The sequence below is a fragment of the Silurus meridionalis genome, chromosome 8 (genome assembly GCF_014805685.1).
Source record: "Silurus meridionalis isolate SWU-2019-XX chromosome 8, ASM1480568v1, whole genome shotgun sequence".
Classification (NCBI taxonomy): domain Eukaryota; kingdom Metazoa; phylum Chordata; class Actinopteri; order Siluriformes; family Siluridae; genus Silurus; species Silurus meridionalis.
The window spans coordinates 21952258-21979217 of NC_060891.1; the positions used below are offsets into that span (position 1 = coordinate 21952258).

At 38.4% G+C, this 26960-nt stretch overlaps 1 protein-coding gene across 1 annotated transcript in view; it reads left to right on the forward strand.

The window, feature by feature from the left end:
* Positions 1–228: 228 nt before the first annotated feature.
* Positions 229–26960, forward strand: part of LOC124389585 (leucine-rich repeat and fibronectin type-III domain-containing protein 2) — a 148194-nt gene continuing 121462 nt past the window's right edge. The window contains exon 1 of the mRNA XM_046854949.1: positions 229–727. The gene's annotated coding sequence lies outside the window, so the exon portion shown is untranslated. The remainder of the gene's footprint in view (positions 728–26960) is intronic.

The window sequence follows — 26960 nt, forward strand, 5'->3', positions numbered from 1 at the left end:
AAGCATTAGCACACCTACACTCATGCAGATCTACAGCCCTATGCACATACCCACACCTACACACCTCCACACCTCCACAGCTACACATACGGTCCGAAGGAGAATTCTCACGAGCCTTGCTCACGAGATTAGGGGGCGGAGTTCGCACCTTGAGCATCATTTCTTTGCACCCCCCACCCCCAGTAAAAAAAAAAATCCCCTCCATTGTGGTGGCACACCTGTCTCACATGCCTGCTCTACCTCTCCTGTGCCATCTAGAGATTGCTTGAAGTTTTGCTTCCAGCGCGCGTGACACGCTCCTCCGGTGCCGCGCGCTGCGCCTCCGACTCGCCGCTCAGCCTCGACCCGCACTTTTCTAACGGGACTCCAGAGCGTGTCAGAGCCGCATACACGACCATGCATCTGGAATTAAACGCGGAATATCTGACCGGACTCATCAATGCACTGGGATATTTTGCAGCTTTAATCTGACAGTCCTGAGACTAAGCAGCAGAGTGCATTGTGCGGTAAAGGAGAGAGATAGAAAGAGAGAGACAGGGGGAGAAAGAGAGAGAGAAGGATAAGGACGTAAGATTTTTTTCTTTTGCTTTTTCTTGCACCTTTTTCGCATTGTCGGTTTCAGGGGAATGAAATGGATGATGGTGCAGAAAGATCTGAGTTTTAAAGCGCATCGGTGCGAATAAAGAAGCTCAACGAAGCAAGAATGGACACGTTGCCACTTATCAAGGTAAGACCAGGCATAATAATAACAACGCTATTTTGCCCTGGAAAAATAAAATAAAATTATATATATATATATATATATATATATATATATATATATATATATATATATGTATATATAGTCAGTGCAATCATTCTAGTCATGTGGAATATTTCTGTGATTGTGAATAATTAACGCCAGATTTCCAAGCACATACCTAGTTTATGTTTGGAACAAGAAAAGTTGTCAATGCATTAAAATTATGAAAAGAGAGATGCAGACATGTGAGTTATGTACTCATATTTAAATATGACCATATAGTTCATATCCATTGCACTTTTTAAGTCTGGAGCTTAGACTCTCTCTCTCTCTCTCTCTCTCTCTCTCTCTCTCTCGCTCTCTCTTTCTATCTATCTATCTATCTATCTATCTATCTATCTATCTATCTATCTATCTATCTATCTATCTATCTATCGCCCATGTCAATGTGGCAGGCAGGATCATTTACATTTGTACGATGAGTTGCTGCATAGTGTCAAACACAGGTTGAGCATCTTATAAGAAATGAGCATAATGAAGGCTAAACCACGTTTACACATTCACACAGAGTCAGATGGCTAGTTCAACTTGCAGTATATTGCTAGTTTAGATGTGCAGTTTGTTGAGAATAGCAATAAAACAGTGTATGGAGCTTCCGTTTTTAATGCATTTGTATGACACTTCACCTTTCTGCTGGAATATTCACTGGCAAAAGAAAGAATATGTGCATCTGTTACATGCTGCACCATTTTATTTTAGGGAGTGGTGTGTGTGTGTGTGTGTGTGTGTGTGTGTGTGTGAGAGAGAGAGAGAGAGAAATAAAGGGGTTTTAAAGAGTGCTTTGATTTCTACTATCTAAATCCACTGAAGACAAGTTTTATTAAAAAAGGGACTACCTGGCTTACATTGGATTCACATTATAAATATCCATGCCAGAGAAAAGCAAAGTAAATCCATAACAACTGTGCATTGTAATTTTTTTCTCTGCTGCCTGAAACCTGGAAACGCAGGATGTATGAAGGTGTATAAAAAAAAGCATTATGTTTCAGCACCATGTACCAGCTTTAACACGTTGCACGCACTTCCTCCTGAAAGAATTCATTACTATTTTTATGGACTGTGAGCTTCTGGGATAAATATTTTTTGCCACTTCGGATAGCTGACAATCTGGTATTCTTGACATACCAGATGTTATGTTATAAGGTTTTTTTTTCCAACTAAATTTCTTTATTAAACACTGTGCATTATGTAACCCTTAGTTAGTTCCTTTGGAGGAGTCCTTAAAATTCTATGTAAACAACAGAAGGTTTCTTTTTTTCCCCTCTTTTTTTTATTCACTTTTTTAGATTCAATATTACAAGTGTAAAAACACACATACAGTAGCTAAGTTTGATACAAGAGCCCTTTTAACTATAAGGCCAAAAGTTCATATTAGATACACCGTGCCTGTTTGAAAATGCAGAGACTTATCATTTCTGCGAGACACATGCATGTTCCTCGTGCTTATATGCAACAAAACAGGTAATTTAAGGTTATGAAGATTTACTTTGACCAAACAAATATATAAATGTACAGATTTCAAACTTTAGTTAAATCCTCCTTTGGCATATATAACAGTTTTACACACTCTTGGAATCCTGAATTGGCATCTCCAAACATTCAGCTTAAATACTTTGCCATGCCTTGTGTAAAACGTCTTCTTTACTAGTTGGATATTTCTTTCTGACATGGCGATCCATACATTCTATTTGCTCTAAATAATTCTTACAGAGCTTGGACGCATTCTTTGGTTCATTGACTTGTTGTATGGTGAAGTTGAATCTAATTAGCAGCAGTTCAGAGAGAATTGCATGATGATTACGGATGGAATGGCAGCCATGTTGGTTCAGTATTCCTTTCACTTGGAATAAATCTCCAACATTCCCTGCTCCAAAACAACATCTGTCCACAGAACTTTCCTTCAGTCATTGACTATTCAAATGTTGTGCTTTTGCTTTTTAGTTTTTTTGCATATAAACAGTGGATACATGCATGTGTCTCAATAACAATAAAAGATTAGATGATTCAAACTTTTGACAGGCACTGTACCTGCTTTTTAAATGTACAGGGCCTGTATCTTTAGTACCTGTAGTATCTTGTACATGTATAGTTGCAGAAAGTGGATCTTCAACATATCACTCTAAAGTACAGGAAGTATCATAGTACATTATAGAAGGAACACTATATTGGCAAACCTGACCAGCAGCTGCTTATTGAACATGCTGTCCCAGATTTAATTCTCTATTGCTGTTATAATAAGCACTATTCTTCTTTGAAGGCTTGTTACTAAATTTATTAACGTTTTTTAGTGATTCGCCGTATTGAGCCACAAAATCATTAGAGAATACAGTCACTAGTGTTGTGTGATAAGTCCTGTCACTAACTTTTCCAGTTCAACTCAAAACTAACAGATGAGTTTGGTGCTTTGGGAAGACCATGTCATTTCTCCCAAACCAACCTTGGCTACGCAGTTCTTTATAAACCTTTATGGACAAGGGCATTTTCATGCTGGAACAGGTGTGTAGCATCGCCTTTAGCTCTAGTGAAGGAGACAATTCTAGACAATTTGATGCCCCCAATGAAAAGGTCAGGTGTCCACATAATTTTGAACAAACTACAGTTAAGAGATATTTTACTTATTAAAAGCTTTTCAACATTACATAAAGAAAAAAAAGAAAGGAAAACAGGGGCTATTCATAAATACTTTGGATAGTAGCTTTTTGAAGATGTATTCCTGAAAAGAAATCCCTGAATGTTTTCGATTTTGCACTGAACTATGAATAAAAAGTGTATTAACTTTAGAAATATGAAAATACCTTCAAAGACACCGAAAAATGCCTTCAAGGACAAGGACACCGTAACAGCTTACGATACTGCACTTCTACTCATCTTAAAACATAATAGTGCGTACGTAGTATTAATCGTTTAGTAAAAACTGGGAAACTAATAGTAATGATGTTGATTATTGATAGATGGTATGGTGGGTCCTGGGAGTATAATGCTGTCAAATCACGAGGCATTGGTTTGAATGAAGGACAAGAACAGATTGATTGATGAACTGTAAAAAGGAACACAATTTCGAAAAGGATTAACTTCGTTTTCCTTGGATGTCCTTGAATGTAGTTCTTATCGCAATACTAATGAATAACCATATGCAAGATTTATGCCAATCTGAATACATAGCGAAATACGATGGTTCCTCTGGCTAACATTATTTGTACATTATTGCATGCTTACCGGCATACTACACACTAGCTGGTACACACCTAAAGAACTTCTGGCTTCAACAATGTGTGCAGCATCGCAGAGCTGCATGAGCATGGCCTGTAGAGCATGTTCCTTAATGAACTTAGAATTGAAGCCTTTTCACCCACTGGACCCAATTTACAGAGAGTGCAAGTGAGAATCGTGGTCTTTTCAAACAAATGTCAAAAAAGGTCTGGAGTAAAACAATAAATCACCAGAAAAATCCGTTTTCATATTGTCTTGCTTCTGAGCACTTCTAGGTGTAATTGAATAGTGTGTATTATAGGGGCATAGATAGAAAAAATTATTGAAGGATCATTTACAGTTACATTTACATTTTAAGTATTCATAAATTGATCCAGAGCCACTCAATTCTTACTATTAGGTTTTGTTAGTTGATTATCTCAATTATGGGCAATGGTCACTGAATTGTTTTACTAAATTCGTTTGCTCAATTGTACAATGTCTAAATTCCTGCCTAAATTTTGGAAACCGAAACCTCTTTGAGCACTGAATGAACATAATTTCGTTTATATTTCTTTAATATTTACCCAGCTGACATTTCGCCATTACGTTTACACAGCACATTCAATAGCATCAGTCAGAGATTCAACAACAGGGGGTCTGCACATTCCTCTACATCTCTCTCCTCTCCTCTCCTAATAGAAACTCCACTCAAGTGTTGAAAGCTAATGAACGTTTAATAAATCTTTTTCTGTCGTCATGCCAAGGTCAGACAGAATGGAAGATACTATAAGTATGAACTAGAGATGAAGCTAAAGCATTGCATAAGTTCTAAAAATATGTTGGGTTTTTTCAGCTAACTTTGTTAATAAGGCTGATTTTCATAGAGTAGGTTTTCTGTAGTATTCACATCTATTTATTGCACAATCATGATAGATTATTGCTCAGTTACGCCAAGGTCAATTACCAACGGAATTCCTGCTCCTCTTTCATGGTCAGAGATTTGCTGAGCAAGGAATAGATGACATGCAAAATCCATTCATTTGTACAGACTGTGACAGGTTTTTGTTTATGGGCAAAAATATTTTAAATAATTGTGCACTTTGTACTGACAATTATGTCGGGAGTTCTATAATCATTCGATCGCTCATCCCCGTGCTGATCATTCGTTGATTCTAACTTAGTGGTTAAAGCATTGGGCTTTGGATATGAAGGTTGTAAGTTCAAATCCCAGCCATGCACAGACACTCCTGAACCCAGGAAAATATCAAGTATTCTAAGTGTAATAATTTGATGTCATAATTTCTCATATGCTATGTATTATTAGGACTCAGACAGACATTTTGTTATGAGAATACAGATTTATTGATTAAAAGTTTACACAAGAAATGAAAATGCAAACACAAAATGCAAATTGAAGTATAAATCAAATATATGCTTGTTGAGACGTTACTGCAATTTTACATAATGCAAAATGACTTTAATTACTAAAGATTCAATTTAATATCTTATGTTTAGCAATGGCCGAGCTTTTATTAAAGTTTTGCGCCCTTTGGAGGTTCTCTTCTACCTTTCACTTGTCATATTCTTGCACTTTCACCATTCAGAATGTTTTGTAGGTGCAAAACTATATGCAAAATATTCAGCCGTGAACATTTTTGGTAATATACAGCTGATTGCCATTTGTTAACATTCAAAGAAAATCAAAAAATCGGTTGCTCAAACCTCAAGGTCTAATGAGCAAAGCTACTTCAGAACCTGTGCATGTCTTCTTGTCTGAGGTCAGATATGATGATGAGAATGTCGAGGATGTGCACTGGGATTCCGTACAATGGCAGAAAGTAACTGGAGCAATGACACCTCAGGGACAGTGAATGGAGCACAGATGGACTGCGCCTGGCAGCCACACACTGAATTAGATGCCTCTTTTGGGATGAAGGAAAATGGTTCTCAATCTCACAGTGAAATATGAGAATCTGACCATTAGCATGTAATTTCTGCACAGTGACCCAGAGAGATGAACTACATTATGCTTGTACTTAAGAATGAAGAACAGTTTCATTTTTTAAACATTCTTCGATAGACATTCATTGAAGAGGAGGAGAACACTGTGGCTCCCGATACTCGATTTTGAACGGCAATGTCAGTCATCCGATAGGTATGAATAATACATGCATTATATAAGTGTACTCTTTTAAGTAGAAGGCTTCAATGTGTTCTGGTCATTATATGCAAACAATATTCATGTATTCAATTTCTTAATGTGTTTTACTTTGTTTGTTTTGTGAACGCTAGTGTCAATCCCAAGTGGGCCTATTCAGAATCCACTGGCCTACATTTCAGCATGTGTTGTTGGAGTCAATTAAGAGTCGGATCCAGCTTTAGTCTGGTTCAACATTAATACGTTATCCTTTAGAACATCCTCTAGATATTGTGTTGATTCTTCAGTGTATCTGTTAGGCTTGAAAGTGATGACTCACTTGATGTTCATGTTAAAACTCTTTCTGACTACACTGTAATGATCGAAATATCCTTTAACTAATCTTCTCTTTTGTGTCACAGGCCATGTCCACGTTTTTTTTTTTGTTTAGCTTTTTTGAAAATGCTCCCCAAAGTGAATACATTTAAAAATGCTGTTTTCTTGTTGCAGTGTGGACTGTGAAAACGGAGACTTTCGAAAACGATGATGCATTTTTAGTCATTATAAAGCCCTTTTTCGCATCGCATTGTGGACTGTGAAAACAGAGGCTTTCGAAAACGATGACGCGATTTTAGTCATTGACGTGACACTTTAAATCGTCTTATGTTTCGCTCATGCGCAGTCCAGGGATGTAAACGTTTTCAAACATTTCAGTGTGGATGTGCAACTTTTGAGAAACGATGAAAAAAAAGAAAAAAAAAAAACATTTATGGACACGGATTGTTTTTAGATGAAAACGTAGTTTACAAATGTATCCAGTTTAATGTAGATGTCGCCTCAGCATTTCTTCCCCATCTCTGATTTGTTTATTAGGGATCTTGAAGTTTTCCTGGATTTTGCTTAAGCTGTGTTGTAACAGTGTACTGTATCTTTTACTAAAAGCTCTAAATACAAACAAATTAAATTCTGCTTGTGTCTAACAGAATCCTTTAAATTCCTTCAATCCCCTTTTTTAACTCTTTAGATTTCTCTTACAGTGCTTTCCAAATACTTGTAACTTCATGTTTTGCCTGTTAGTGTTACAACAGTATCTGAATAATTTAAAATAGGTACTGAATAATGTTTATTAAGATGAATACGCTGGGAGTTTAGTAAGACTTAGAAACAGCCAAGCTTTCCTATATTGACTTACATTCTTTCTACAGTGAAAGCGTGAGACATTGAGCCTGGCTATTCTAACCACACAGGCTTATTTGTAATCGATTTAAACCCTTTCCCCTCAGTGAGAACAGTGTGGGCTGCCTTTCTAGAAATGCTTTATTAGTTAATTGCATCCAGCTGCCAGAGGCTCCTTATGGAGTTACACGGGCATCGGGGTAGCCGAGTTTTCACGCTGAAAAGCTCTCAGTTTTGTGATACATGGAGCAAAGTGGCAACAGAATGAGATATTTGCTTACCACAGCTGTTTCGCTGCATTCATTCGAGATTAGTCAGGCTTGACAAATTAAACAAACATTCCGCATCTTTCATCAGTGACACAGTCGCTTGCATGGTTAATGGCTATATGTACCATAGTATATTCCAGTAATGTTGAGTACAAGGTGGGAATACACCTTGGAAGGCAGTCCAGTTTATTGCTAGGTACATTTCACACACGTTCACACCTAGGGTGCAATTTAGAGTTTTGAATTTTGAACAGCTAGGGAGAAAATGATGTACCATATATTGTAAGAAGTCAATGACATTTGTAGTCAAGCCAACAAGCTGACTTGCCTTGATAAACATGAAATTACTGAGGATAACTCTACTTATGAACCATGAAAATGGCTTTGGACTACAATTGATATGAACAGTTTTGCTACCAGGGCTAAGGACTACAATTGCCAGAAACAGTTTATAACTGGTGTCCATCAGTGAACAGATGATAACCTCACCAATGATGGAACTATAATAAATAGATGAGGATAAGTTCCCTTTTTTATTCTGGTTTTATATATATATATATATATATATATATATATATATATATATATATATATATATATATATATATATAAAATTTTGTCTCTAGTGTCTTTGGACAGCTCTTGGCTCTTGGCCATGTTATTAGTTGGATTCTTACTGATTGTATGGGGTGGACAGGTGTCTTTATGCAGACAGGTGCATCTAATTTAGGATAATAAATGTAGTGAAGGTGGACATTTTAAAGGCAGACTAACAGGTCTTTGAGGGTCAGAATTCTAGCTGATAGACAGGTGTTCAAATACTTATTTGCAGCTGTATCATACAAATAAATAGTTAAAAAATGTAATTTCTGGATTTTTTTTTTTTTTTAGATTATGTCTCTCACAGTGGACATGCACATACGATGACAATTTCAGACCCCTCCATGATTTCTAAGTGGGAGAACTTGCAAAATAGCAGGGTGTTCAAATACTTATTTTCCTCACTATATATATATATATATATATATATATATATATATATATATATATATATATATATATATATAATAGCATGACTGGACTGTTGTTTTACATTGTTGAACCAAAAACAACACGATAGGTACTAACAATAATTAAAAAGGCAACAGTGGACACAAGGTAAAGACATTACCTTTGTAGACATCTTGCCTATTGGAACACCATGTTCAGGAGCAGCAGGCCTTTGGGAAAGTGTTAAAACCCAGTCTTGCTTCATGGAGGCAGAATGAAGGGCTTTTTGTACAGCGGAGAGGCGATAACATTCAGGCTTGGCTGGGGATGTGCATGGGCTCTGTGAGGAAGCTGTAATTTAGAAGGGATCTCAGGCTTATCAGCTGGTGTCCTGGTGTGGGGAAAAAATGCTTAGAAAAAAAGAGAAAGAACCCCAGGGATGAGTCATTTTGCAAAGGAAACTCGAATGAAAACTCGACTGGTCTCTAGGAGAAATCTCTTGTTTATCACAGGGTAACATCAAGTGCTGCTGGAAAAGGCCGAATAGAGATTGTGGAAGGTCAGAACAGTATGTATTTCCATGCTTATATATGTATGTGTATGTGTGTTGGAGCATAAGACATAAACACACTAAAAAAAACCCACAGAAAGTCATTGACTTTGACATGATGACTTTATAGACATCATTGAGTATTAGCTGCACTGACACACACACACACACACACACACACACACACACACACACACACACACACACACACACACACTCACACACATGCACACACGCTCATCAGACTTCATAAAAAATTATGTAGTAGTTTTATGCCAAAAAATTCATATCAAGCTTCATTCTATACCCTACAATGACAAAGCGAAAACCAGATTTTTAATACCTTTGCATGATTATTATAAAGAAAAAAAAAAAACTGAAACACCACATGAAATTACTGTAGCACTCAGATCATTTGCTAAGACACTTAAAATTTAGTTCAGGTGCATCCTATTTTCTTAATCATTCTTGAGATGTTTCTACACTTTGATTAGAGTCCACCTGTGACCAATTCATTTGATTGAACATGATTGGGAAACACTCGTCTATATAAGATTTAACAGCTGAAAATGCAAATCAGAGCAAAAAACAATATTTTCTGCTGCATTATAGGTTCCTAAGATAACACCAGCCTACATTATGATTAAATGAATGAAGTTTGGAACAAACATGACTTTTCCCAAATCTTGCTACCTGGTCTAACTCAATCAATAAAGATAGAAGTACCTTAATAAGAGATGTGACAGAGAACAACATGAATAAACAAAAAAAACACAAGAAACATAGAACTACACATAACTCTGAACTATCAACACAAAGTGCACATGTGCAACATTCAGTGCAAAAAAAAGAAAAAAGACAGAAGACAACACGAGACAAGGAAAAACAGTAACATCTCTAGGTTACGGATGTAACCCTAGTTTCCTGAGGGAAATATATGCTGCGTCAAAACGCTTTGGGAACGAGCCCGAGTGTTCACGCTTTGAAATAATGTGTCAGTCAATAATTGGACGCCGTCACTGGCGGGTTGACATCACGACCAGGAAGCACAAAAAAAAACATATGGAGTGAGGCAGCGCCAGCTTTTGTAAAGAAAAAGGAATCACTGCAGGGTCGCCGGAGGTGACAGAGGCATTTTTTTCATGGTCTGGGGCCTGGAACGGAGGAGGATAGAATGCCTGTAACCTAACGGGTCGTGGGACGACCAAGGGCATCTTGGGGATGTAACCCATACGGGGGCACAGAAAGGCACTAGCCATACCTTGTGTAAACTCCAAAAAGGAGGGGGCCACAGAAAGGGCCTGCAAGTCCCCTACTATCTTGATAGAGCAGATGGCCAACAAGAACACGGTCTTGATGGAAAGGTGCCTTGAAGAGGCCTCGGCTAGAGGCTCGAAGGGGGGCACAGACAGAACCCCCCAAAATTAAGGCCAGGCACTCTAGGCCTCAGCCTCCGGGTGCCACAAAGAAAACACGTTGACATAGGGTCTCTGCCCAGAGATTGCCCGGCAAAGGGGGCGTGATAAGCCAAAATGGCAGACGCGTAGACTGGATGGACCCAAACACTTGGCGAACTGTCCCTGGAGGAAATCCAGCACTGTGCCAACCGGGCAGTGGTCTGGATCCAGCTGGTGGTGATCACGACGAGCAGAACAGACACCAACTAGCGGCATAAAACCTGCTAGTGGAGGGAGCTCTGGAGTGGAGAATAGTCTCTACCACTTTAGTGGAGAGGCCGGGACCTCGGAGCTGTCCCCTCTCAGGGGCCACAGCCTCCACAACTCCGGGAGGTGGTGAGATATGGCGCCCCTGAGTTGGGAACGAAGGTGAACTGCTCTCAGTAAAAGGAGTTTTCCCTGGGCCCAAAGGAGGATCTGGTGCACCAGCTTGCACAGGGGGCACGAACGCAAACCTCTTTGATGACTGATGTAGGAGACCACCGCATGTTGTCCGTATGGATCAAGACGTGGTGATCTCTGAGGTTTAAGAGGAAATGCTTCAGTGCTAGAAGCATAGTCAGCATCTTTAGGCAGTTGATGTGCCATAGTAGATGGGGCCCTTCCCACAGACCTCGGGTGGAGCAATCATGAGTGGTGAGGGACGCATCCGTTGTTAGCGTTACACAACAACCTGGGACTCCCAGCCATGGGGCATAGAGATAGGAACCCGGGATCTCTGCAAGCATCTAAGGCCCTTAGGCATCGCTGCCTGACCTTGATGGTGCAGAGGGGATTGCCCCTCTGTGAGATCCTGCGGGTCCTGAGCCACCACTGAAGGGGTCTCATGTAAAGCAGGTCAAGTGAAATAACACTGGACGTAGCTGCCATAATCCCTAGCAGTTTCTGGAACATGCTTGACAGTGAGATGCTGCCCTATTCTGATCTTACTATGGCACCACAATGTGGGCAGGGGAAAGCTGCACATGCAAAGGAGTTGAATCCCATATGACACCGAGATAGGTGGTTCTTTTTAATAGAGAAAGCACACTCTTTCATTTCGGCTGAACTCTTCTGTTCAGATGAAACCCCAACACCTTCATGTGGGCGAGAACGACATCTCAATGCCGGACCGCCAACTGCTCTGATTGAGCTAAGATCAACTAATCTCTAAAACCCTAAAACCTCAACCAGAGCCACAGCCACACATTGTGAAGGTACGGGGTGAGAGGGAAAGGACAAACGGACGAACCGGATATTGAAAAGCTTCGGCCCCGAAAGCAAACCTCAGGAACTTCCTGTGGGAAGGTAGGATGGATATATGGAAGTACACATCCTTTAGATCTACCATAACAAACCAGTCCTCAGATCTAATTTGAAGCACAACCTGCTTGAGTGTCAACATATTGAACCTAAGTTTAATTAGAGAGCGGTTCAGCTGACGATGATCTAAGATAGGACGCAACCCTCCGTCCTTTTTGGGAACTATGAAGTACCGGGTTTTAGAACCCGGACTCTTGTTCTAATGAAGGGAAAACCTTAATGGCCTCCTTCCTCAGGAGAGTGTTCACTTCTTTTTCCATGACCAGAGCCTGCTGGCTTCCCACCAGGTTGGGAAGGATCCCATAAAAATGGGGCGGAGGAGACCCAAACTGAATTGAATAGCCTTGCTCTACAGTGTGCAAGACTCACTGAGACACATCTGGAAAAGCTTTACAAGCTGCCAGAAAGTGCCTCAATGGTATCAGTCTGATTGTCTGACCTCGGGTGTGCCTAGAGCCAGGTCAGTGCTCTTACCTCAGTGACCTCATCACATCTTCCACTGCACCACGCTGTCTGAGATCCTCCAGCACTGCTCGACTGGTACCACCTTCTCTCAGAATGAGAGGTAAGTACACTTCAAGGCTCTTCTCTGTTCTGGCACCGAGGTCGTAGAATGAACTTCCCCTAGATGTCTGTACAGCAGAGTCCCTGACTATTTTCAAGCGACGATTGAAGACCTACCTCTTCCTGAAACACTTAAATTAGCACTTTCCAAGTTTGTAGAATTCAAGAGTTATATTTATATTAAGTTTGTAATCTTGTGTACCAGTGTAGATTTATTACTTACTAGAGACCCAAAGCACTTTTGTACGTCGCTCTGGATAAGGGCGTCTGCTAAATGGTGTAAATGTAAATGTAAATGTAAATGACTCTAGGGGCCTCAAAGGAGGCGGCGAGGTCTCCCGGAGGTCTCCACTACGATGCTGGGTGGAGACCGAGGAGAGAGCTTGCTGGAGCTGGCCATGCCCTGAAGCACCAAGAGTGGCAGGGTATTGGATCTGGTCCCTGGGGGGCTGGGACAGGGCAGGCACCGGATACAGCGGTGCGGAACGCCCTTTTATGGCCAGATCCCCAGAAAGTCCTGTGTCAGCCCTCCTGTTAAAGATGACAGTTCTCAGATCTCTCACCTCAGGAGGCTTCACCAAGCACCGCGCAGGATCCCTTACAGTGGGAGAGACCCAATGGGAGGTGGAGAGTTGCGGTTGGGGTTGCGCCCGCTGAGCGGCTTGAATGCCAACTGTTTCTTATTCCCCTGAAACCTCTCAACCACCAACCTTACGGAATCATCAAAGAGGCCAGAAGAGGTTAGTGGGGCGTCAGCAGTACGGCCCTGTCTCTATTAGACATATCTGATAGAGTAAACCACAAGTGCCTGTCCGTGGATTCCAGGGCAGCCATAGACCGGCCAATAGCCCTAGTGGTCTCTTTAGTGGCTCTGAGAGCCATATCCGCCGTGTGGCAGAGCTCATCAAAATGGCTGCCTTTCACATCCAACTCATGCAGTAGGTCAGCCTGATATGCCTGAAGCACCACCATGGTGTGCAGGAAAGCAGCAGCTTGATCTGCCGATGCATAAGCTTTACCCATGATGGCCAACGTATTATGTAGGGGCTTCGTGGGTAGTGTCGGGGTCTTAAGGGAGGAGGCGATCCAGGGAGAGAGATAGCTGGCAAGCGTCTCTTCAGCCTGCGGCATCGCCTCGTACCCATGTTTTTTCTGCCCCATGATGTGAGAATACACAGTGGAACAGTGGTTTAACCCATGACCTGGACACCCTGAGGTGCAGGTCGGGAAGGAATGGAAGACCGCAATGTGGAGGTTGTGACTTGGGTGTCAGAAAGCGCTCATTTAGTTTAATGGATGAAAGCACTTTCTGCTCATGAGCTGACCAAGTTATAACGAGCTTGACAATGGCACTTGTAACAACCTCCATAAGCTCCATAACTTCGGTATTGCAGAGACCCCCCCTTGGAAGGAAGGGAGGCGGAGCTGCATGCGTTCATCGCAGGGGGAAGAATCCAACGAAAGGCGTGCTTCCAAAGCCTGCGAGCAAGCGCTGGACCAAGCAGGCGAGGTTGGAGATAGGGACTAGCCCGTCTTAAAACCCTCTGCAAGATTCATCTGCGAACCCCAAGTGCTGGCACGATGCTCGCCTCAGCAAAAGCGGGGCCAGAACCACGAGGAGCTAGGGCACCCTCCTCAAAGAGTGCCCAGCTGGAGCGAAACAAGCGCAAAGACATGCAAACACAATGAGCACATTCGGCTCCCTCGAGAACTGACTTAGCGTGCTCTGCTCCCAAGCAAGCGACACACAAGCTGTGCGTACCACTCCCATAATATAGCGGGGGCAAGGAGGAGCGCACAGTGGGAAAGTGTGCTTGACTTTCTTGCTTGCTTTAATTTATTATTATTATTTTTTAAAACAATATATTTGACAGACAAGACAACACACAGAGCACTTCGTGAACAAATTGCCTCACTCCATATGCGCTTTATACTTCCTGGTCGTGAAGTCACCCCGCAGGTGACGGCCAGCATAAAATTGTTGACATATTTCAGAGCGTGAACACTTGGGCGCGTTCACAAAGCGTTTCGATGCAGCTCGAGTTCTTGAAAAGAAACACAATATTAACACACTGCCGTCCAGTACAGTACAGAAGTACACAATACTGTACATGTAAACATTTGACTGGATGTAAACTTTTGGTTCAACAGAAGTGTGAAAACAGCAGTTTGTGCAAAAGACTTTTTTTCCCCCATTGATTGTGTGTGTGTGTGTGTGTGTGTGTGTGTGTGTGTATACCATGCTTGTATAGAGTGTTTATTTATGTTATCAGGAGGCAGGCCTTTAACAAATTTGACTCTTAAAACTCCTTTCAACCAACAGAACTGTTACTCACTGGAAGTTTTTGTACCATTCCGGTAAACCACAAAGACTGCTGTATGTAAAAATCCCAGGAAATTAGTCATTTATATTTTGCATATTTAACCATAATATGCAAATACTAGATAATTTGCAAATCGCGCTATTTTACATTAAGAAATAAAATCTTGGAAGAGATTTGTTTTTAAATTATTTTTTATTTTCAATAAAAACAGAATACATTTTTACAAAGAAATAAGTAATTTTTGGCCTTAACGCAGCAAGCTTACTATTTACATATTTAAAAAAGTAAAAAAAAATCTATTTATGAATTTTTGTGGTTATATTGGTTATGTTTACAGACAATAATTGAGTAGTGAGTAAGTAGTGAGTAGTCAGTAAATATACAGAAGGAAAAAGGTAATGGTAGTAAGTGCTTAATTTGTAAATTTTACCACAAAGAGAATTGTAAAACAAGAATGTGGAAGTGCATAGGCAGGAGGAACAATGGTGATGAGTGATTGGTTGTTGGAGAAATGTTTGGGGATTAGTCACAGGGAATAATGATGATGCTATCAGAAATTGGTTGATAGAAACAAATAGTGATGTATTTAGTGGGGATAACACTGATTTTTGTGTTATGATCAACCTTAACATGTTGTCTACTTTGGTTTTTCATTGGCTAAGACGACTGATAAAGTGCTTCATGCAAATTGTGTAGGTTTTCATCATTTACTTGCTGTTCCACATTAGGGAAATGTGTTCCCTAACTTCAGTCACTTTACACATCTTTTCACAGCATTGAAGCGGGCTTCGAAGTCAGATTTTCCTAGGGCGCTTAAACATTGAACATCAATATTGTAACACTCTCAGGATTCTTGTGTGTTTATGCTATCTTTTCAAGGTTGTATTTTGCTCATTCATGCTTAGGTAATTGATTTCCACCATTCGTCCTGTTCAGCCACAGGAAAGACACTTCATTATATTCAGTGTGAACTGCACATAGCAGTTGTATTTCTGACCAAAAGTCATGGTGGAGGTGATTTCTCGTTTGTATATGCTTATTTTCACTTTTCACACATTTTACAGTGTAGTAATGGAGTTATAATGGATGCTTATAACTTGCACCAGTTATGAATTATGAAACGTGATATCAAACCTACTAAACCTATGTCATTCCTGTGATAATTTATAAATCTCATAGACTTTTTTTAGTTTTTCAGTACTATGGTAGGATTTAAAAATCCACACTGTTGTCTTCTGGTTTGTCATTTATAGCTGACTGTATAATGCAGAAAGTTTATATTCAAGATTCTTCATCATCTAAAACTTATTATATTTTTTTAGCAATGACAGTAAAGCCCAATTTGTCTTCTTTCCAAATATATTAAAATTGTGTATGTAGCTCACTTTTCTCAGGAACTGTTAACATTTAAATTTAGGTAGGTCATTTTCAGCTGTGAGTCCCAAAAGCAGTGGTAAAACTCCCACCACTTCCTGGCCTCTAAAATTATGCATTTACAAGGTTTTCTGTTTTTTCTCACTAGTGTGGGATTGATGAGCGTGTTTGTGTCAGATAGACGAGCACAAAGACGACAGCATGGGAATAATTCCTGTATGAGCTGATGTCATAGACCTCGACTCACTAATCCAACTCCTATCCAACTCCTAACATTTTTGTAATAACAACAATTTATGCTAATAACAGGACATTTCACAAGTTGGAAATACAAAAAAAAGAAAACAGGCCATCAAAAGTTTTAAATCACTTTTTTTTTCTTAAATGTCTAAATTAATTAGCAGTTTATAGACTGAATATAAAAGAATAAACATGAACAAAATGATATAATTCAACAAAAGAGATTTAGGAGTATTTGTTAGCATGTCACAAACTAGATCATATGACTATGCCATTGAGCCTGTAAAGATATTTCTTATCAGGTAAAAGTAAACAAAAATTCACAGTTTAAAAAGATACATTTACTGAGCAGACCGAGTTGCATTCTTTTGTACTGAATTTTGCAAGATCCCTTAATATAACTGGCATAAAAACTGCAAAAATGCTCACAAGTAGTTGTTATATAATGTCCTAATATCACTGTTAATTGTAATGAAGTATAGCACAGCTTTTGGTTAATATCGACTCGATAGCTTAGAAAGAAAACAATATTATTCTGCATTGCAATATCTTTCGATTCAAAATACTAACACAAATTGAAATGCTTTCGAGAAAGCAAATGCTTGAAAAATGAAATGGCTTTTAAACATCACTTTGACAGATAGAAGGACAGAAGGATTGTTTTTGTACATCTGGAGACTGTCTTGGTGTTGGGAAGTGTCCTCGACATTTATCTCTCTTAACGTATTCCCTAGCAGTAATAATAAACATAAATCTGTCTAATTGCCTGTCAAGGAATAAGAGGAAATTAATTTTACAATGATTTATGTGTGTGTGAATTGAGGGATCAGTGTTTAAAATGCAGAAGCACACTTTTAATTGGTTTTATATTATTTCTTCTACTAATTCAGTAGTTAAATATTTAATTTTTTTTGCAACCGGGGACCCATTTACTTTATTAGAGAAATGGAAAAAAAAAACAACCAACAACTATATTACACAAAATTCGGCGCTCTCAACGCCGCAGCCAGGGTTCGATTCCCGGTCAGGAAACCAACCCAGCCATTAGGGTTGCACAAGCCAGTGCACTCTTAGTGCAGGTCCCAAGCACAGATAAATGGGAAGGGTTGCGTTAGGAAGGGCATCCAGCGTAAAAACATGTGCCAAATCAAACATGCGGATCACGAATACGGATGATCCGCTGTGGTGACACCTAATGGGAGAAGCCGAAAGAAAGAAATATTCCACAAAATCATAAAAATATCGAAATAATATAAATTCATATTTAGGTATTTTGGGTATGTTTATTTATTTTATTGTCTGTCTTTGTTTGACTTCACAGAGCCATTTTGGCAAAAATGTATGTTACCACCTGACTATACTTAAATAACCTTGTGGAGACTCAGTTTCTTTAAAACCATGCTTTCTTTCTTTAGTTATACAATTTTTTTTAATGTGAAATAAAGTCTTGAACATGAACGCCACACTCCAGGGGTGCATTTGGGCCAAGGCATCCATGCTTATTCTGTCTCTTTAACATAAACAATTATAATGCCTTATATTAGTATGAATTATGGTCTTGTACAGACTATAGACACGTGCAATGAACGTCTGACATTTACTGCGTCTTCATTCATGAGTCATAATTGCCAAATGAAAATGTTTCACAAAGTAAAAAATTGCAAACATGGGGGACATTACATATTTGTATTTAACAACCAATTTACTATTTTTGAAAGAGCACCCTTGACAACTAAAACGCTGTTCCGTGTCAACCAGAACGGTATTTCGAGTTTGATCTCATCCCAGACATAAAGCACAAAGACGTCTCACCTCTTTGCATCCAATTTACAGCTTCTCTACTGGGATTGTTCTGGCATGTTTGAGATTGCTACTTGTCCCTTTTTGCGTCTCCGTTTTACGCTTTTCTTGCTATTGAGAATTATAACAGGAAAGACGTGTGACCCACTTTGATCAGCCATGACATTTAGAGAAGATTTCACAAGGAAGCGTTTCTTCATGACTGGCGCTACCAATTATAAAATGGCTATGCCATTGATTTTAAAGAGATGATATAATGGGAAAAAAAAAAGTAAATCAGCCTCTCCATTTTTTTTACAGTGGTTCTCGTGCTTCTCCACAATAGCAAAATCAATTGGACATAGACGTGCCCTTGCTGCCTTTAGTCACTGACATCTGATCCGAAATGAGTCAGTGATGTTCTAATGCCTATAAAATGGTTTAGCTTGTAGAGACGACAATGGCGAAAGAGTTACATGTCACACTGCTCTGCAATTATTTATTTATTTATTTAGCACAATATGTAATCTTTATATCCTTATTTATCATATATTTATTTATATCCTAGTGCTGTTGCATTCTTGAATCTGGTTATCCAGAAGGTGTTGATTCATTTTCTGTTGCAGTTCAGTCAACAGTTCCAGCTGCAAGGTGTATATTAATGTGCTTCTTCTATCACATTATTGATTCTGTAGTAACAACTTATGTTATTAAGTGTGCGATTGTAAATATGGTGAACCTTGTGTAAGAAATGAGTCTCCAGTTTAAGTTTTTTGTAACTGTCCAAAGTGAAAATTTCTGACACAGGCTTCATGGTTTCTTGTTAAAACTGAACTATTTATGGAAAATAAAACAAAATTAGAACATTAACAAGTGCCAATAAATGTTCTTTTATAAGTTAAACTGATAGTCCACATCATTACATGTAACGATAACTGAATAAAATTGTTTACAATTATTATAATTTTTTTCATGAATAATATAGATCACAATAATATATTACACTTCACAACATGCACTTATAGGAAAATGTTCAACTTCGACTTTGTATCGAGCCACAATGCATGTCCCTATTGCTTATTCTTTCCTGTAGCTTTTGTGTTTTATTCCTTTAACTCTGAAATAAAGGAGCTGTAACGTTTCCGTCAGCATGTCAGTGCCCATGTGTTGTTCTTTCAGTACATATTCTTTCTGATGGTTATAAAAAAAAAAAAAAATGCGTAGGTACTTTCAGTGTCTTAAACATTCAGCAAGGGGATTGTGCATGTGGGTAGAGCACAAGAGAACTGCCAGAAGACTTCCCGCACATATGGTGACTACCATGCAGATTCATGACAACTCCAGAGCAGCCGCTCGTTCTAGAAACATGTAGTGTTACGTAACATGTAACATGTCTGGTAAAATAAATAAATAAATGAATATAGAACTGTTCTAAGATACCAGTGGCAATATTAATGATGTTGTGGCAATAACCTTGTAGCAAAACCTGCTATCATCAGTGAGTAGATATTATATTATATTCATTTACTGAAATATATATATATATTAAAAAGGACATCAGCTCATGTTGCTTACAGTGAGACATCACCTTTTCCATTGATTAAAAGGATGGAATATTTGTTTTTAGGTTACAGGAGACTCACTTGAGACCCTAAGGCTCTATTTGTTACCCCTGTTTGATATATTACTCACAGCTGGTGTTTTCCAAAGAGGCCCTTAACCTATAACAGAGTCTCTGCAAGAAATGAGTTCAACTGAACAAGCTATTGCAAAGCAAACAAAGGTTAAAAAAACAAAGATTTTTTTATATATAAGTCTCTTTGAAAGTCTTGAAAGGCCAAGGCCTTAAGTTTTTTGTTTTCTCTAGACTGAAGGCATTTGGGTTTGAGATTAAAAGATGAAAAACATGCTTCATTCAAGTTTTCAGAGAGAACAATGGTATAGGAACAAATAGTCTTTCTTTAAATTGAAACGAAATAACAAAATATTTGTGTTGCATTTCCCTTGCTTGTAATAATTTCACCAACTCAGCAACCAATGATCACATCAAACTGTTGCATTCTTCTTTTGTTCCACTTTTCCAGGCATGTGGCACTTCTTTCCCTCTTTAACTGGGTTAAGTTCTGGTGATTGACTTGCCACATGAAGTCTTTAATTATATGTCACTGTGGTTTTGCTCCCTGATGAAGTTCCTCACAATTTCTCTGTAAATTGGCTGAGAGAATGTTTCTACAGACATATTATTCTGTTGCTACAATCACGAGTCACATTATAAATAACGATTAGTAATTCTAATTCTAAAACCTGCCTGTTCCAGAAGGAGCCCAACCATGCTTGGTGGATGAACTTGTATGTTTTGAATCATAAGCAGATCCTTTCTTTCTCCACTCTTGACCTACTGTATCCAACACTTTGCCCAATCTTGAACTGAATTTCTTTGTGAATTACAATCTTGCCTGCTGATTCTTGCTGCTGAAGAATGGTTTGCATATTGTAGTATAGCTTTTGTATTCTGTTTCTGTTAACTTTCATTCAAGCGCTTCTTCACTATTGTTTACGTTAACAGCTAATACGCTCTTACAGACAAAGCAGTTAGAGGACAGAGCTGTAGACTGGTTCAGCAAAGTGAACAAGCAGTGCATTTTTTTTATATACCATGTCAGTATGTGTCAGTAGTTAAGAATATTGCTTGGCGATAGCTGCAATCTGACACGCTGCACCCCTCTACCTGCAATTAGTTTTAAAGCACTAAATAATACAGCAGCCTGCTGTGCCCTGGGAAACATGTCCCTAAAACAATAGTGCCATCACACTGTGGCTGCTTTCTACATCATTGCATGGATTTTAATGATGCCTAAAGCTTAAAAATGCCCCAAATGGCAACATTTTGGGGTTTAGTATAGTTATATGTTTCCATGTTACTGATCACAGGCTGATACTCAGACCCCCTTAATGCCACTAAAGATACCGTAGTCTTTCTCTGTTTTGCAAGATTTATACATGATGTGAAAGTAAAAAAAAACCTCCTGCTTGTGCAATTCCATTCCTGGTTTAAACACCTAGTCTAGACACAGTTCTATTCAGTATCATCCTTTCTCTCTAGAGTGTCTGAAAACGAATATACCATACTTCACTGGTGTGGTACCATAAAGTTGCATCGTATGTGTATTTTTTACGTCTGTTCCACTGGATATGATTATAGTGCACCTTAAAAAAAGAACAAAACATACAAAATTGGACCTTGTGGACCACAAATGAATCAATATGATTGGAGAGAATGACATTTTAGTTATTCATTAGTCCATACTGTCAGATCTCGGCTTCACCCAAGCTCCAATTCCCAGCAGGGAACATGCACATTCACACACGTTCACAATCACCCAGCTATTGATTGAGCACACCTGTGCTCAATTACACACATTCACGCACATGCTCTATTTAAAGAGACTTTCATGCAGCAGAAGTTTGGAAGGTATACATGCGCTGACAGTTTGTTCTGTGAGAGTTATCATGTGGTTAATTACGCTGCATTGCTACTTTTGCTACTGACCTGCTTTGTTCACGTTCTTTGATATCCTTTGTCTAGTTAAATCAGTTTGTTGATTGTCTGTCCACTGCCTGATTTTTGTTTGATCTCATTTTATATTTTGGATCTGCTTGCCTGCTTTCTTTAATAGCTTCAAACCTGCGTTTGCATTTATAGATTTTTTTTTTATGCATGGCATGTACCGTTAAAGCTTTGCTTTAAAAACTGAATAGGTTTTTCCACATTCACTTTCACTGATAATTATAACGATCTGGTAGAATTATTTTAAAGAGTCCACCTTACCAAGACACTCGATCACATTTGATTTTATTGAGAAATTTGTAATTACTAGATCAATGTGCCTCATTAGATTCTTGAGTAAAACATGTCAAAATCAGTGTGAAGGTATTATAATCTTGATGTGTTTAGTTTTATTATAATTCTCATCTTGGTATCCGTTTATCACAAATATAAAGATTTTAATGGTATAAAAAAACAATTTTGTTTCTGACAGTGAATAGAATTCAGCTGGAAAAATCTCTCCTGAATTGAGTCATTTGTATATTTGTACTGGTTTCTGCTCTTTGAAAACATTTTAAATTCCCTGTCAAGCATTTAAATGCTTCCCAATTGTGAGCACATACATAATTGACTTTGAATAAATTACCAGTTAATAAAGCCCTTGCACAGAGAGGACACTGTTCATGTTTGGCATGGAAAGCTAAGGATTCATCCTGCTTTGATTGTAGGCTGAGGATGATTGAAACATGATGACAAAAGTTACACCCTAAAATAGAGTTATTCTTATCCACACTTAATGGGATTCCCAACGCTTGCTCCTGAAGCTCCCGTAACCTGAACTGCAGTTTCATTCTCTGTATGTGCTCCAATTCAAATAAGGCTATTAAACAGTCTTTAAGAACAATTATTTCTCTCTGTCAAGCTGTTTGTTCACTCCTGTTGCCGGACGTGATGCTGGTGACAGATTCTGACACACTTCAGTTGCACTTCTCACCCTCCAGACCTGACTGATTCACCAGGTTGCTCTACTTCTGCTTGGAGAATCTGTACTTGTGACCCAATGCCTGTTTCTGTGGATTATCCCACATGGATTTCCATAAAAAAAAAACAACAACAACATTGCTTTAATACACTTGCTTATTGTAGACATGCCTGAAAACTGCTGCTGTAATCAGAAATACTGTCCTGTGCTCATTTTAGAATTGTCATTCTCAATTCAATCATATTGAACATTTACAAAAACTTTACTATATGACTGTTGTAAAGAGCTAAGATTTGCTGGGTTTTCATTTTAGTCAGATTTTTCTTAAACTTTTGTTTTTTAATTTGTTCTCATTTGAAATCCTAATTCAAATAAAATGTGTTGTTAAAAGTGCTATGGAAATAAAAATAATATCACACACAACCTCCAGTACATTTACTCCATTTGGCACACACCCTTATCCAGCGCGACTTACATTTATCTCATTCATGGGGTTAAGGGCCTATTTGAGGCACCCAGGACTGGCAGTTTGATGTGGCTGAGATTCCAAAAGTCCAATGCCTTAACCACTAAGCTACCCAACTCAGTAGTAGAACACAATCTTATTGAGTTGACTTCTTCCTTTGTTGCCATTATGAAGGTTTGAGGATTAACATTTACCTCATTTTGCTGGGTCGAGGAAAAAGCGTATTTTCCTTTCCACAAAATATTTTTTAATTTAGTGTTTAATTTATAAGTGTTTTATTAATCTCTATAGACCTCATAGACTGACATTTTGTTATACAATACAATAAGTAAAAATTTATTATTAAAATGGTTCAGGTCAGGATGTTGCCAGGCTTTACAATTTGCTAATATTTATTGATTAACATGTCATGCTATGATTTTACAGTTGTCACTTTTGTTTCTTGGAGTTAATTAGATGAAAGTCTTTCCTATGGTTGAAAACAATAGAAACAATATAAAAGTGAGTATATTTGTTCAAAGCATTAAATAGTGTCTGAGCTTCTGTTTTTAGATCAAATAAACACTTCCTGACCAATTGGATTGAATTATTGCATTTTTACACTTCACATTTGCAATTTCAATAAATTACACAGTCTTATACCCATGCCAAGCAATTCACATTGAAGCTGTAGATGAACATCTGTATTACTTGCCCTGCAATGGCATTTATAAGCAGAGCAATTTAATGCTAGCTGTCACATGTAGTGTAAATGGAATCATTTCTGCATGGTTGCTATTCTTCTTTTTAACAAATGACGGTTGTTGTGTTTGTTTGTTTTTTTCCCTCTGCATAATAAATGCAACATCGCTGTTTGTTTAAATATGTGGATTTAGCTCTGTAGCATTGTGAGAAGAGCCCTGAGGCACTATAGCATGCATTTAGGTTAAACATATTCTCAGCAGAGCTTAAGAGCATATTATGTAGGGAAAGTTCAAATGATGTTTTCCTGGAGGAAAATGCAACAGCACAGCAAACTCATTCATATTCAGACACTGTAACTGCTTAGGATACAGGCGACCGGTTTGAACGACGTTGCATTCAGTAAAAAGGTGTTGATTTCCATATTGCTGGTTATTTAATTATTGCATTCGTGTTCACATTTTGTACAAATATAAGACAGTTTGTTTGTGAGTGAGAGAAAAAAAAATAGTCCTGTTCATGCTATAGAGCCAGATAAATATACCAGAATGCCACCGCTAGTCTTGCAGTCAATGTGAGAAGTGTTCTCACCAACCATGACTGCTGAATAGAGATAATTTAATGAAACGTTATGAGAGCACTTTACAGTCCTTAAAAAGATTGCCTCTGCTTTTGTAGTTGCTTGGCTTAGCTCTATTTGGAGAAGCCAAAGAAGTAGGGGGGAATCATATTTGAAAAACAAGACATCTATAGTGAATAGAGATGTCTAATAAGAATACTAGAGCATGGAAGAAAGACTTGAGTGGGAGGAGGGGACAAGCTGGGGGATTTAAAGGCATGGATTAGAGGTTCCCTGCCACTAGGATTCTACATTCAGTGGCTTGCTAATGACCTGGTTAGCCTCAAATTTCCGCACCAGAGTTCTCTGGTGATGAGTAAAAGTGAGGCAGGGCAGCAGGTTGTCATGTCATGTGACTTGCTATGAAGTTGTCAGACATGGCAAAGATGGCTCGAAACAAATCCTTGCTCTGAAGTCTATTAGAAGATAGATCTCGCTGCAAGGCTGTCAGCAGAGCAAAGCTCAAAATCAGATTAATTAGCGAAAGGCACATGACTTGCGGCTTTTATGCAGGCATTGCTTTTGTACTGATCTGGAACGCTGTCTTGATGATTTAGTCTTGCGCACATTTAAATAGTTGCTAAAAAAGGTTGCCTATCATCTTTACAAATACACAAGTTGTTATTTACCTCTGAGTATTAGAATGGTTGCATGTGGGCAGTATCTCTAAAAGACTGGAGTGATTTACAGGTGCCTGTGGGTGGATAGTTAGGAAGCAGGAGTGTTTTATTGTTTAATCAGAATGATTACATAAGCCGTGATGCTTACTAGCTATGACTTTTCACATACAAATGCTTGTAAAGTAGACACTGGTATGTGTTTATTTATTTGTTTATTTATTAATCTATCACCTGGTTATTTGCATTGGTTTATTGTAGGTTTATATACTCCTACAGTATATTACATTTTAACTAACTTGTGGCTGTGAATTAGAGGATAATTAGGGAGAAAATCAGGGTGAAAAAATACAAATAACTTTGCAATGCCACATGATATGCATAGAAAAACTGCCCCTAAGGAGTATTACGAAAAACAGGTGTACACAATCAGGTAGCAAACCATTGACAGGATGGGGTGGAGGACGAAAAGCAAAATATAAGCACATGGCTCCAAACTGTGTGAAAGGAGAGTCTGTGTGAAAAAATCAGTCATAGATGGTAAGGGTTTGGACATCTTTAGGTAGACATTGTTTAGCTATTAGCTACTGATATCTGTTCAAGAAGACAAGGTTAAAAAGCATATAAAATGTTTTTGTTGCTATATAGTTGTGTCATCTATCAAAACCTTGCGATGTACCTTGAATGGACAAAAATTTAAACATGCCTGGCCATAAAAAGATGTGCCTTTTGAACATCCTATTCAACATTAAGTTCCCATTCGCTGGTACAATAACCTCCACTCTTCTGGGAAGACATTTTACTACATTTTGGAGTGTACTTGTGGAGATTTGAGCTCAATCAGTCATAAAGGTAAAGTATCAGTGAAGTCAGGTACTGATGTAGGGTGTGGAGGCCTGACATACAGGCGCTCAATTGGGTTGAGGTAAGAGCTGTGTAGTAGGCTATTAAACATCTTCCACTCTAACCCATGTAAACTATATCCTTGTGGAGCTGGCTTTGTGCACAGGACCATTGTCATGCTGGAATTGGTGTGGGTGTCCTAGTTTATGTGAAGGAAAATTTTTATCCTACTGCATCTAAAGACTTCCCATACAATTGTGGGTGTCCAATTTTGTGGTACCAGTTTGGGAAAGAGCTTTATATAGCTGGAAAAATCAGTTGTCCCAGTACTTTTGCCTATATAGTGTATGTAAATTTAGCACTGCTTCTTTTTTACTTTCCTTTATGGCACTGTGAATTAAATATAAATAAATTTATAAATAAAAAAAAAAGATTCAGCCCTCATTGCTAGCTTTTTTTCTTTCATTCAATATTAATCGTTTGTATTGTGAAAGTGGAACATGCTGACTCGCTAATACAGTACTTAATGATTTGCATTACATACTTTCGGCAAAATTGTATTAAGGACAAAGTGAGTTACACAGGGAGCCGACGGCCATGGCTTGTGTTAAGTCATTAAACTAAGACAAGTCAAGTCTTTTTCTGTTGTAATAGCTAGCGGGTAATACTGTAAAATGACATATGGAACATTAAAATATAAAAAAATACATTCCATTAAATTTCGATTTCATACAAATGGTAGTCAGGCATTAAAGCTGCAAAGAGGTTTGACTTTGTTTTAGATAGAACAACAGGTCTTTCACTAAATGACAGAGTGCATTATAAGTCATGGCTTGGGAAATGAGGAAAAATATTAAATTGTTTGTGTGTCTGTATTGTGATTACTGCTGTGCTCTTTTTAGTAACTAAAGGTTGGTACATATATTAGGGCTATTATTTGTTGAATGATTTAATCAAGATTATTCGCACGATTCTCTTCAGTTTTGATTATTTGCACATTTTTTATCTGTTTTAAATGTACCTTAAATGAAAACTTTTCAAGTTTTATC